Source organism: Athene cunicularia, assembly GCF_003259725.1.
Source record: "Athene cunicularia isolate RWA chromosome 20 unlocalized genomic scaffold, athCun1 chr20_part1, whole genome shotgun sequence".
Lineage (NCBI taxonomy): Eukaryota > Metazoa > Chordata > Aves > Strigiformes > Strigidae > Athene > Athene cunicularia.
In genome coordinates this window covers 11,466,456-11,477,477 of record NW_020799125.1, presented here as the reverse complement: position 1 = coordinate 11,477,477, position 11,022 = coordinate 11,466,456, and positions in this window count along the sequence as shown.

The following is an 11,022-nucleotide window of genomic DNA, read 5'->3' as shown; positions in this document are numbered from 1 at the left end:
GGGCGGGTGGTGAGAGGGAGGGCTGGAGGGACGGAGGGCTGGATGGACGGAGGGACGGATGGACGGAGGGACGGAGGGATGGAGAGATGGAGGGAGGGATGGATGGAGAGATGGAGGGATGGATGGAGGCAGCCGCGTCACTCCTGGGCTCCCCTTAACTCCTAATTAGCCCAAGCAGGATAACGGAGCCAAACCTTACCCAAAGGTTAGCGGTTCTCGGGGGGGCGTTTGAGCTGCAAATCGTTTCAGATGAAGCTAAAAGGAGAGAGTGAGCCTGAAAACGAGCCGTAGCCCTCCCCTCTGCCCAGGGCTGACGCTGGGGGTTTCTGGCACTGACTGCTTTCTCTGCAGCCGCTCCCAGGGGTGGGCTGAGGGTCTCGTCCCCCCCCACGCCCCCGAGCAGCCCTGGCAGGGCTGGGGGTGTGCAGCCCTGCTTCTGTGGGAACAGCTCACCCAGACCCAACTTAACTCTCCGGGCACTGACAGATCCAGCCAGAGGAGCCACTCTGCCTTATCTCTGCAGAGCAGGCTCAAGGGGGCTGTGGCTGGGTCTTCTGATTAATAAACGGAGGGAAAAGAACCATTCACGCTCCAAAATCGTTTCAGAAAAGCAGAAAAGGTCAACCCCGGGTGTCTGACTCTACAGCTCTCACCAACAGCCCCTCTCCAGGCTGCTGGGCTGCATGGCCGCGCTGGCAGTTGCATGAAGGGTAGGATTAGCGAGAGGGACGAGCATCGCTCCTAGTTCACTGCATAGTCAGGCACCCAAACCCCAAAGGATTTGATTCCCATGGGCTTTGGTGGGCTGTGAACTGCCTCAAACCCGCTGTGTTGCAAATCGTGTCTGCATGAAAAAGGAGACGAGGCAATTCCTGCATGCTCAGCTTTATCCTCCTCTGTAATACTCACGAAAAGCATAGGTGTCTGGATGCAGGCGTGTAACCCTCCAATTCCTGTGCAGCCTCCTTGTTTATGTCACAATATTTCCCCACACCCCTAAAACCCGCTGCTGGGCATTGTCAGCAGAGCTGCCAGCTGCAGAGACCAGAAGGCTGGGGGGGCACCTTCTGCCTGACCAGCCAAGAAGCTTCCTCAGCCAAGTCTGCCCAAGGCCCAGCCCGGCTAGAGCAGACCTAACGCAGGTCAGCCTGGACACTCACTCTTGGATGAAGCAGCTGCCCCTCCTGGACATGTAGGTGTGTACCTAGAGATGCGATGGCAGGAGTCAGAAGGGCTCCACCTTGCCCTCCCGGGTTTGCTGCCTCGGCCGTTACCACCCCCGCAGCATCAGAGATTCACCAGCGCATCCTCCGCTCTTGGCCGCGAGCGGCTGCGCAGCAGCGAGCTTCATCCCAGCTCTGCCTCCCCGTCCCCCCTCCGGCACCGCACAGGGGACCTCTGACAGGATAATAAAGAGTTGCACAATATACTATAAAAAGGCAATTAGATAAACTGCTGGATTGGGACCAGCTCCCGTGACCTAGTTAATAGCTCTGGGAATTTCGGGAGGATAGGGAAGGAAAAGGCGTCGGTGTCAGTACGTGGTGCAGGGCCGCGGGTTTGGGGGGGGAGGAAGGGCTGCGGTGTGCAGCACGGCCTCCAGAAAGCAGCCCCAGCATAGTGTAGCAGACATCCCTGCCTTGGGTTACACCTTCTCCTTCTTGTCCAGGTTTAGAGCTTGCTGTCAGCATTTAGGATATCAAGTGAAAAGCCTGGATGTGGAATCAGACAAGCTGCTGTTCGGTTTGTGCTCTGGGTGTTGAGGCTGAATTCATGCACAGGACGGTGTTCAAGACAAAGACATGTAGCTGGAATGGCAGATACTTTGCAGTAAGATAACCATAACAGAGTAAAATCCAAAAGCAGCATCTCCAGGAGAAAAACAGCAATGGATGTCCTCTCTTTATTTAATATTTTACTGAAAACAAAATGGCTGCCTAAATTATAGAGACATAAAACAAAGACAGAGTATATAAAGGGCTGGGAATATAATAATTTTAGATTAACATGTCTTACTATTAAAAAAATGCCTGGAGAATACGTAAAAACTAAATAAAGGCTTCTTAATTTAACCTCTCTATTTGCAAACCAGGCAACTTGTGGTCTGTAGTTGGGGAGACAGTTTGTACATTAATTTCTATGAATTTTATTTCCCAGAAGGGAAGAACCCTGATAAACCATTATAATCTATAAACAAAAAATTAATTTGCAAATTTGACCATGACACGTTCTCAAAGATTATTCCAGTAAATTGGAATTAAATTTAACTCATAGTCTGTCCTTATTGTTGACATAAAAATTAAGTGACAGCCATTGGTTACCTGCGACACCAAATTCCCAGATCGCCACACAAGTAGTATTGTTCCCATGAGCTTAACAGCATTTTCATTGACTTAATATATAAAGCTTCATCACTGTCAAATTAAATATTCATATATGTACATGTTCTTGTATTTCAAAGGAAACGCTTATGAACTAGGGAAGGAAAGCACATACTTCATAGATGCCAAGCTTTTTAAGGTCAACTTTCAAATAAAAAGCTCTTCTGCTACAGTTGTAGAGTCTGAGTGCTGTTTTTCAAAATTAGATTATTGTGCTCCCCAGTCCTAGACTGGTTGTTTTCCTCTAGAATAATGTTATTTTGGGGGATTGCCTTTTTCTTTTTTCTTATTTTTCCATGTGCTTTTAAACAAAACTGGGATCAACTTGCAATGGGAGCAGAAGCTGCAGGGAACCGAGCATTCCCTATAGCTATAGGCTAACCGGCGCTGACCGCACAGGCAGTGTCTGTGCCCGTCTCGCCCAGCCCAGCCCGGCGCATTCCCGAGCAGAGCAGGAATGAGGAGCCCACCTGAGGGGGGGCATCTGTGGCCACTCATCTCGGTCACAGGACAAATGCTTACAACGTCCCTTGCTTGCTCTGCTGACCCCGGCCTTGCTCCCTGCGGAGAGCTCAGCTCCTCGCACAACAGCCTCCGGACCCAGCAAGTGCTGCCTGGATCCAGCCTGCCTCCGCCTGGTCCTGTACCTGTCCTGTCCTGTGGGTAAATGAGGCTTCAAAGCATGGAATAAAAGCTGCTCTAATGAACTGGTCTGTACAGGAAATTTCTCCCTAAGCATCCTGTGTCCAGGTGATGCCCCAGTACTGGAGAGCTTTTATATAATCTGTATTGGTTTTTCTTATGTTTTTTCTTTCTTTATTTTTAAGATTATATTTTCTTAATTTAATTTAATATGTACAGGCTGTGAGGAAGGTCCTCTTAGAGCAAAGGAAGTGCGCCAGCAGCCGGCTTGCCTTTGGGGTGTTTCTTGTCAGGAGGGCTCAATCTCAGCTAGCTCCATCCCCCATCTGTCCATTTTCCTTCTCCATTTTGTGTCTGTTTCTGATAAAGGCAAGTCAACAACACAGACAGTTACATCTCTTGCAAACACCTCCCAGCCCCATCCAAAAGCCAAGACCAGCACACTGGGAAAACCTAGCCCCCATTCTGTGATATTCCTGGCAATACAGCCAAAGCTAACAAGGAAGGCAGCAGGCACAGGATTGTGCATCATCCTTTAACAGGCCCTTGCTCAGTATTTTGGAGTGATACAAACAGGCAACACCTAAGCCAGGGACTACTGCTACCAGCAAAATTACAGTTCGGTCTCTGAACCCGGCACCTGCAACTCTTTGTGGAGCCTCACACATGGAGGCTGCTATTTCGAGAGGCAGGATTTAGATGTGCAGCCTCTGCATGCTGATATCATCAATTAGTTTGCGTTTTTTTTTTGCCAGAGGCCAAAAATAAAAGCCATGTAAAGGATTCAGTCAAAAATCTGAGCCAAGAAAAACACCATGGGAAGCTGTGTTGTGAGGAAAACCAAAGGGCAAAGTGAGGTACGTTATTGCTTGTACCAAAGGGAAAGACAGCTCAGCCCACAGCAATACTTGCAGTGCCGCTGTGTCTGCTGCCGGAGAGGATGAGTTTGATGGTTTGACTCGCAAACTCTCACCCTGTGCTGGTGTTTGCGAGTCCTCCGCATGCCCACTGCTAGGTACTGAGATACTGGTGCTGGGGGGTGAGGGCTGGATGCTGCACTTGACTCGGCTTCCTTTGCTCTGCAGTGTGGGCAGAGTCCTGCTCTGAAAAACTAAAGCAAAGAAAAAAAAAGGAAAAAGCCTCTTTTTGTAGAAAGGCTCCAAAGACATTGTTCTCTCTCATCCCCCACACACCAGGGTGAGCACCACAATGCACAGCACTGGGAAAACACTCCACAGCCCAAGGAGGGGAGAGCACTGGGCTTCCTGCAGCCACAGCGGGACTCAGCGCCGGGCAGAACCAGCCTCCCTGGGACTAACGGTGTGACTGAGGGTAAATGCAAGGAAACACGGTTACCTACGTCTACTGCAAGCAGTAGAGAACCTGCTTATATCTTACACGGCTCAAAGAGATCAGCCAATCTGAGGGTCTTCATTGGCTGTTGCATCCTGTCTGCCAAGTGTCTAATCCTGATACAACGGAGCAGCAGATCACCCCGTGCTGCAGACAGCTCCTCTGTGCCGACTCCAGATCCAGGCACGGCGACAGCACATTGTCATTCCTGTCTAAATGGAGCATTTCTATACAGTTTATCAAATACCCTGACCTGGAAGGCTTTCCTGTCAGCGCTTCAGGTTAGGAAATCTGGGATGGGGTAGTATTCATTGTCCTAACGAGCAGGCGAGCAGTGAGCCACGCTGGGGAGCAGCTCCCTGCCCAGGGACACCAAAGGAGTCCAGCCAGCCCTGGGGGGGTCTCAGCACCAACCTCATGCAGGGAAGACCAGGCCATTGCAGAGCAACTTTTATTCTTTCATCTAGTGCGACGTACAGAAAGAAAACAGATATTGGGACATGACTGAAATTATCCCTTGCCAGAAGACAATAAGAAGGGAACAAGCATTGAGCTGAAAATCCCAGCTGTAGCAGAGGATGTATTTTTGTGACTTGCAGCTCACATTTGACCCACAGCAAATACTTCAGCAAAACAGAAATTCCCCTGTTACTGCTGCCGAAACCCTTACGGGAGGTTCACTCCAGGCTCCCTGGAGAGCTGCTCTGCACCAGGGAGAGGCCGACACGGGCCCGGGAGCAGGCGAGGTGCAGCCAGGCTGGTGCAGGCTGGGTGCTCCTCACCCAGGGGTCTGCTCGGCTGCTGCCAGGAGACCCCGGGTGTCTGATTAATGGGGGTTACAGGGACAAATTTTATGTCTTTCCATGAATTTAGCTTAAGCCTTTGAATTAAGAGGAAAAGGCAAATGGGATTTAAAAAATAGTTACAAATAATAGTGGTTGGCAACTTTCCCCTGTGTAAAAAAATACCATGTATACATATATATTAAAAAATATGCATACAGCAACATATATGTTCTCATCATGGCATGTATCTCCTAGCACCTGCAAAACTGAGCAAAACCTCTCCTATTACCATTGAGAAAGCTGAGAAACCAAGAACTCACCCCCAGGGGATGATGAATCCAGCTCCCTGGCCCCTGCCCCTTGCTCGCGCTGCCCAGAGGTGTTTTTACAGCCACCACCCCAGCAGTGCTCGGTCTTGTCACCGGGACGGCTGCATCGTGCTCCTGGCACTGCCGCATGGGTGGAAGCACCATTATTCTGCCTTTCAGACACGATAAATGGAGGCATGAAGAGACAGGTACAATGGGTACGTACACATCAAACTCCCACATCATCCCCTGCAGAAAACTGCAGTTAAGCACTTCATTAACAATATACACTTTGGCCTAAATTACTACTGGAACCAGAGAATTATTTTCTTGATGTCAGACCTCACACTAATAATGTCTGAATCCCAAGCCTGTGCCTTTGTCACGGGCGCATCCACTTTTTGCTTTAACCATTGGCTCTGATGCCTTTTAAAATGCCCTGCTCTTCCAGCCTGAAAAACCTTATTTTTTAAAAAATAATATTTGGTTTGGATTTTTTTGCATTTTCTCTTTATTGCATAGCCCCTATTTCATCTTTAAAAGCTCATCACAGCAAACAGCTCACCAAAGCAGTGTCTGCACAGTACCCTGGAGTACTTTCCATGCACTGAGGCAGCATTTCTGCTCACCCTCTCCACCCCTGCTAGCAATCAGAGGGCGGCAGCATGGGGCAGCTGCCTGAGGCTCAGAGATGCTCCTGGTGCCAGCAACGCCACTTCCACCCCTCCGCTGCACACGCCGGGAGCCCAGCCCAGTGTGGCGCATCTGTTGGGGACTCAAGTGTTGGGGAATCTTGCTGTGCTGATCTGCTGTTCCCCCGCACTGCTTTCTTCTTGGGGTAGCTCCTAACAGAAAAAGGGGGACACGCTGCTTCCAGAAGCGCATCATTGAGTCCCATGAAAAGGTCCATGAATGCACCAGCCTGGCTCACTGTGTGGCTCAGGAGCTTTCCAGAACCTGCTGGGACCACAACCTTGTGGATGTCCATGTGACTGGCAAACCCATTTAGGACGGACTATGGCTGCCTGGCTTCTTTACACTGATAGAGGCTCGAAGCAGCAGGCTCCTAGCCTCTCAGTGACCACAGAGCTTGAATGCTGAGTGGGGCCCAGTCACTCAAAGAGTGTATTCTACAGGACCATAGGGTCCATCGTCCTGAACTGATTTGAATGCTGCTGATGCTCAGGTGACCAGACTGGCGCGCGTCCTTGCCACAGGCCCTGGAGGACGAAACAATTATCCAGGCACTTTGAGTCTCCAGTTCTGCTGGAAACCCTGAAGGGAAGAAGGGGTAAAAATGTATTGACTGCTCCATCTCTCTGGCATCTTAAATGACGTCTCCATCATAAAACAGAATGAAGGGCAGAGATCCCAAAGCACCGAAGCCCCCAGACTGTAAGTTCTAAAACCAGTGCTTTGACTCACCGGCATGTGCTGTTGTGGTCAAACCATGTCAAACCACCTGAGAACCACGTCTGGTTGTGGGCTAACACTGAAACCCTGCTGTGTAAACGCCTAAATTAAAGCTGCATCTGATTTGATCTGAACTGTTAATTGTCCTGGCAATGGATGCCCACCAAGACTCCAGGTACCACTCCTACTCTGCACAGGGATCCAAGGGTCTTCAGCAAATACAGAAACCAATGTTTTAGCCACCTTTATAACTTTTCATCCATTTGTACCTCTCCTTAGACCTCTGTAAATGCATACCAAAATATTCATTTCACAGGGGAGCCTTAAGCATGCTCAAAGCCTTTAAACTTTGAAGAGAAGATAGCAGCCCGTAAACTCAAAGTATTACTATTAAACAGACAGTTCTCATAATAAACCTTTTGGCTTCATAACACTATCTTCTTTTAATGGAAAAGTACTTCTTAAGCAATTTAGTTAATTTGGTTTATGACAAAAAGAAATTTGGAGAGTGTATAAGATCAGGAAAAGAACAGCAGGGAAGGCAGCTTTGTGATTACCTCCCCCTGCACACATGTAAACTGTGGCTGAGATAAATTAATACTGAGACTTAAAGTTACTATTTCTCCACAGAGCATGTCAGAAAACTGAGTAAAAGAAGAGTGCAAGCCTGGGAAAGGAGCGAGTTGTGAAGTCAGACAACAGGACCGTGATTCAGGAACACTTTCCAATAATAAAACACCTAATCTTAGTATTAACTTATCAAATAAACATGTTTTGGTGATTGCAGTGGCTAGAAGATCCTCAGGACTTGTTCCTCAAGACTTGTAAAAGTCATTGAACTTACCAAGCTGAGCACAGCACCCACCCAGTCTTTCCAGGAGGAGCTGACATCCTTCTTGCTGTGTCAGAGGATTTTGGCTGACAAAGCTGGAGGTTTAGTTTTGCCAAAAACTCCTTTACGTGGTACAAACCCCTAATGGGGAGGGATGAACCTGAGATCCCAGACTCTACCAGCTTGTGCAGGAAAGTAGAGATTAAACTTTCTTGTTCCCATTTCAGTCACTGAAGCTTTGTCGCTGTAGATAAATTGCTTGAGCCTGGTTTGGCACATGACAGAAGTGCCTGGAGGCAAAGTTAAACTAGAGGGTCTCACTCTCTATGGTCTCTCTAGTTTTAACTTTTTCTACAAACCAGGATGTTCTGGTCATCTGACACCAAACTTCCCTCTGATACTCCCTCTGACACCTCGCCGGCTGCCATCCCAATAGAGCACTCCGCAGGGATCCCTTCCGCACCCCATGGCCCTGCCTTCCCATGGCTCTGCCTGGCCCAGCTGCTAGCCATGCTGGAGGCTTGTGCACATCCCAGTTCATCCTCCCCACTTCCACTGTCACTTCTTTTCTTCCCCAGGTGTCATCACTCATGATGTCCCCCCCTCATAACCCATGCGAGGTGACCTGAGTGATGCTGCTAAACTAGAGGGGCTGAAGGTAACGTTGACTTGCTCTCACTAATGAGTAATTACTGAGGGGTATGAAGCTGTCAGATCTGATAAATTAACATTAAAATATTCCTTATCTCCTTCCATTTTTCCACTTTCACTCAGAACAAGGCTTTGCTCACTGAGTCCCAGGCAGGGAAGGCTGAGAGTGACCTTACAAGTCCCCGTCTCACAGACAAACTTCTCGAAGTAGCACCTCTTCTTGCTTTGAGTCAAAACTAGTATCTGTTCAGATCTTCACCCATGGGTTCTCAGTTGTGTTTGTACCCATCAGTCAAATCTTTCTGAGGAAATTCAACCTTTAAAATTATTTTCCCATTAATCTTCACCATAGAAAGCCACCTGAAAGAGCAGTGAAACAGTCACCTTTGAAACCAGCTCTCAGAGCAACCAAACAGCTGCCTATGTGGCTCTGGGACAATGTGAGGGGTAGGGCAGCCAAAAACTGACCATTACGGAAAGAAGCTTCTTGAAAGCACAGTTCCAAAGCAGAGAGGAGTTCACCCCATGTCCTGCGGAGCTCAGGTGGTGGCTCACAAGGAGACAAAGGTGACTGCAGAACCATCACTAGAGCTGAAAGCAGGGAAATAAGTCAATAATTGTGTAATCAGTAGCATCTTACTTTTTTTAAATGAACCTGTAGGATGAGGATTTCCCTCCAGCGCCCTCCCTCTCCTCTTTTCCCAGAGATCATCTTTCACTTTGTCATGCAATTCCCAGCTGGCCAGCTGCAGCCTGTCTTGCTCCCTTTTCCATTACACACTTGACTGAGCTGAGGCCGAAAGGGCCCCTGGATTCCAGTGAGAAGGTAATTAATTGACTTTCTGCTCTCGTTGCTATGCGGCAAAGGTGGAGGCCGCAGCAGCTACAGTTCATTTTTAATTCTGGAAGATTAGTCACAAATGGCATCATTATGGAGATGATCAGCTGCCCACAATAAAGACACTGGCTCAACTAAGGGGTGCTCTCAGGACAAGAAGGGCTGTGATGAAGAGACCAGGAGCCGTGAGTAACGCACACCTCATTAACCCATCAGCCAGGTATTAGTATTTGTGGGTCTTCTCCTGGGTAGTCTTTCTCCTTTTAATCTTACACCTGTCCTAACCTCCAGGTCAGGCAGAAATCACAGCCACAGAGCCACCACTGCTTTGGTGGCTGGTGCCGCTCCCCAGCCACTCACTCCAGGTAGAAGCAAAAAAGGAATAATCACTTTTCAGAGCTGTAGGTAGAATAAGTGGCTGATTCCGCACCATACCCAGCTCAGGGGAGCGCCTTTTGCCGGTGTGACAGCAGTGCCATGCCCTTGGATGCACAGCCATCGCCAAGATCAGCTTCTTAGTGTGCTGGAACAATGAATTATACCAAAATTTGCTAGAAGATCATTTTTCAGCTCAACATACTAAAAACTAACTTGTAGCCTAGACAGGACCACTCACACCCAGAAAATTACACATATGCTGAAAATATGTTGGAATTTCAACTCTAGAGTCACAATGACAATGATCTCCTCTCCTCGGCAGCAATGAGTAACTGCAAAAATAAACCCATTTTGCTACTGGAAGAAAGACTATTAACCCAGGGGGATGCTTCCATGCTAAGCTTTATAATGTTTATAGCAAATCTGAGTAAGTGCAATTGTTTTCTTGATTGTGCAAAAGAGCTTCTTATTCTTCAAGAGTTATGTACTTGCCTGATGATTTTCAACTAAGCTGCTCTCCCCTATCTGCTAAGTCACTGTTTAAGCACTTCCTCAATAATTTTGTTCCAGATTTAAAGCAATTTGATAAGGAAAAGCTGCCCCTGGGGGCAGGGGTTTCAGGGGCACTTGTGTATCATGTGGCTGCCTAAACCCACTCCTGATGGTGTCTGGAACCTGTGCTGGCACCCTCCCCTCCCGCCGCCAACACCAGCTGGGGAAAGGTGGGGCTTCTTTGGACAGACCTTACTCTCAAAATCCAAGTGGGTCATTTGGGCACATTCATCCAGATAAGGGCTTCTCACTGCGCTGGAATTTGGGGAATTCATCATGGTTCCCCTGAGTAATCAGCTGCTTCTCTACAGCCCTCTCTTGCTTTCAATGATTTCTCACTTCCCCGCAGCGTGATGCCTCCAAGCCCCGCAGGGCCTGGAGCGCTATTTGCCTGAGAAGGTCAGCAGCAGAACAAATATTTGCCCTTCCTGTGTCTCATTCAGGGCTTTATAAGAATTAAAGTTTTATTTTATGATCAAAATCTGTATCTCTCTTTTTTTTTTTTTTTTTTTTTTTTTTTTTTTTTTTCCTCCTGGTTCCTTGTAACTCTGTCTCTGTTCCCTTTGACTTCCAGTTAGCACCAATGCCATTTTGCCAGCACACGCGCACACACACACATAAAACCTTGCCAGGTTCTAAATCTATGTCTTAGTAATAGCACAGAAAAGTGTTGTTTTAACCTAGTATTTCTGGGTGTCAGCATCAGCCTAAGATTTGAGCCCTATACACAGCTTTTATGGCCTGAAATAGAAACAAACCTGCTTAAGCAGCAGCATTTCCGTAGGTGCCCCATGGTGCATGAGTACAAGCCAAGACAAAGGCAACATTATGAACAAGGGGTGTTGGGTCAGACGGAAGCAGTCATCATGCTGTGGGCAGACGATTATAG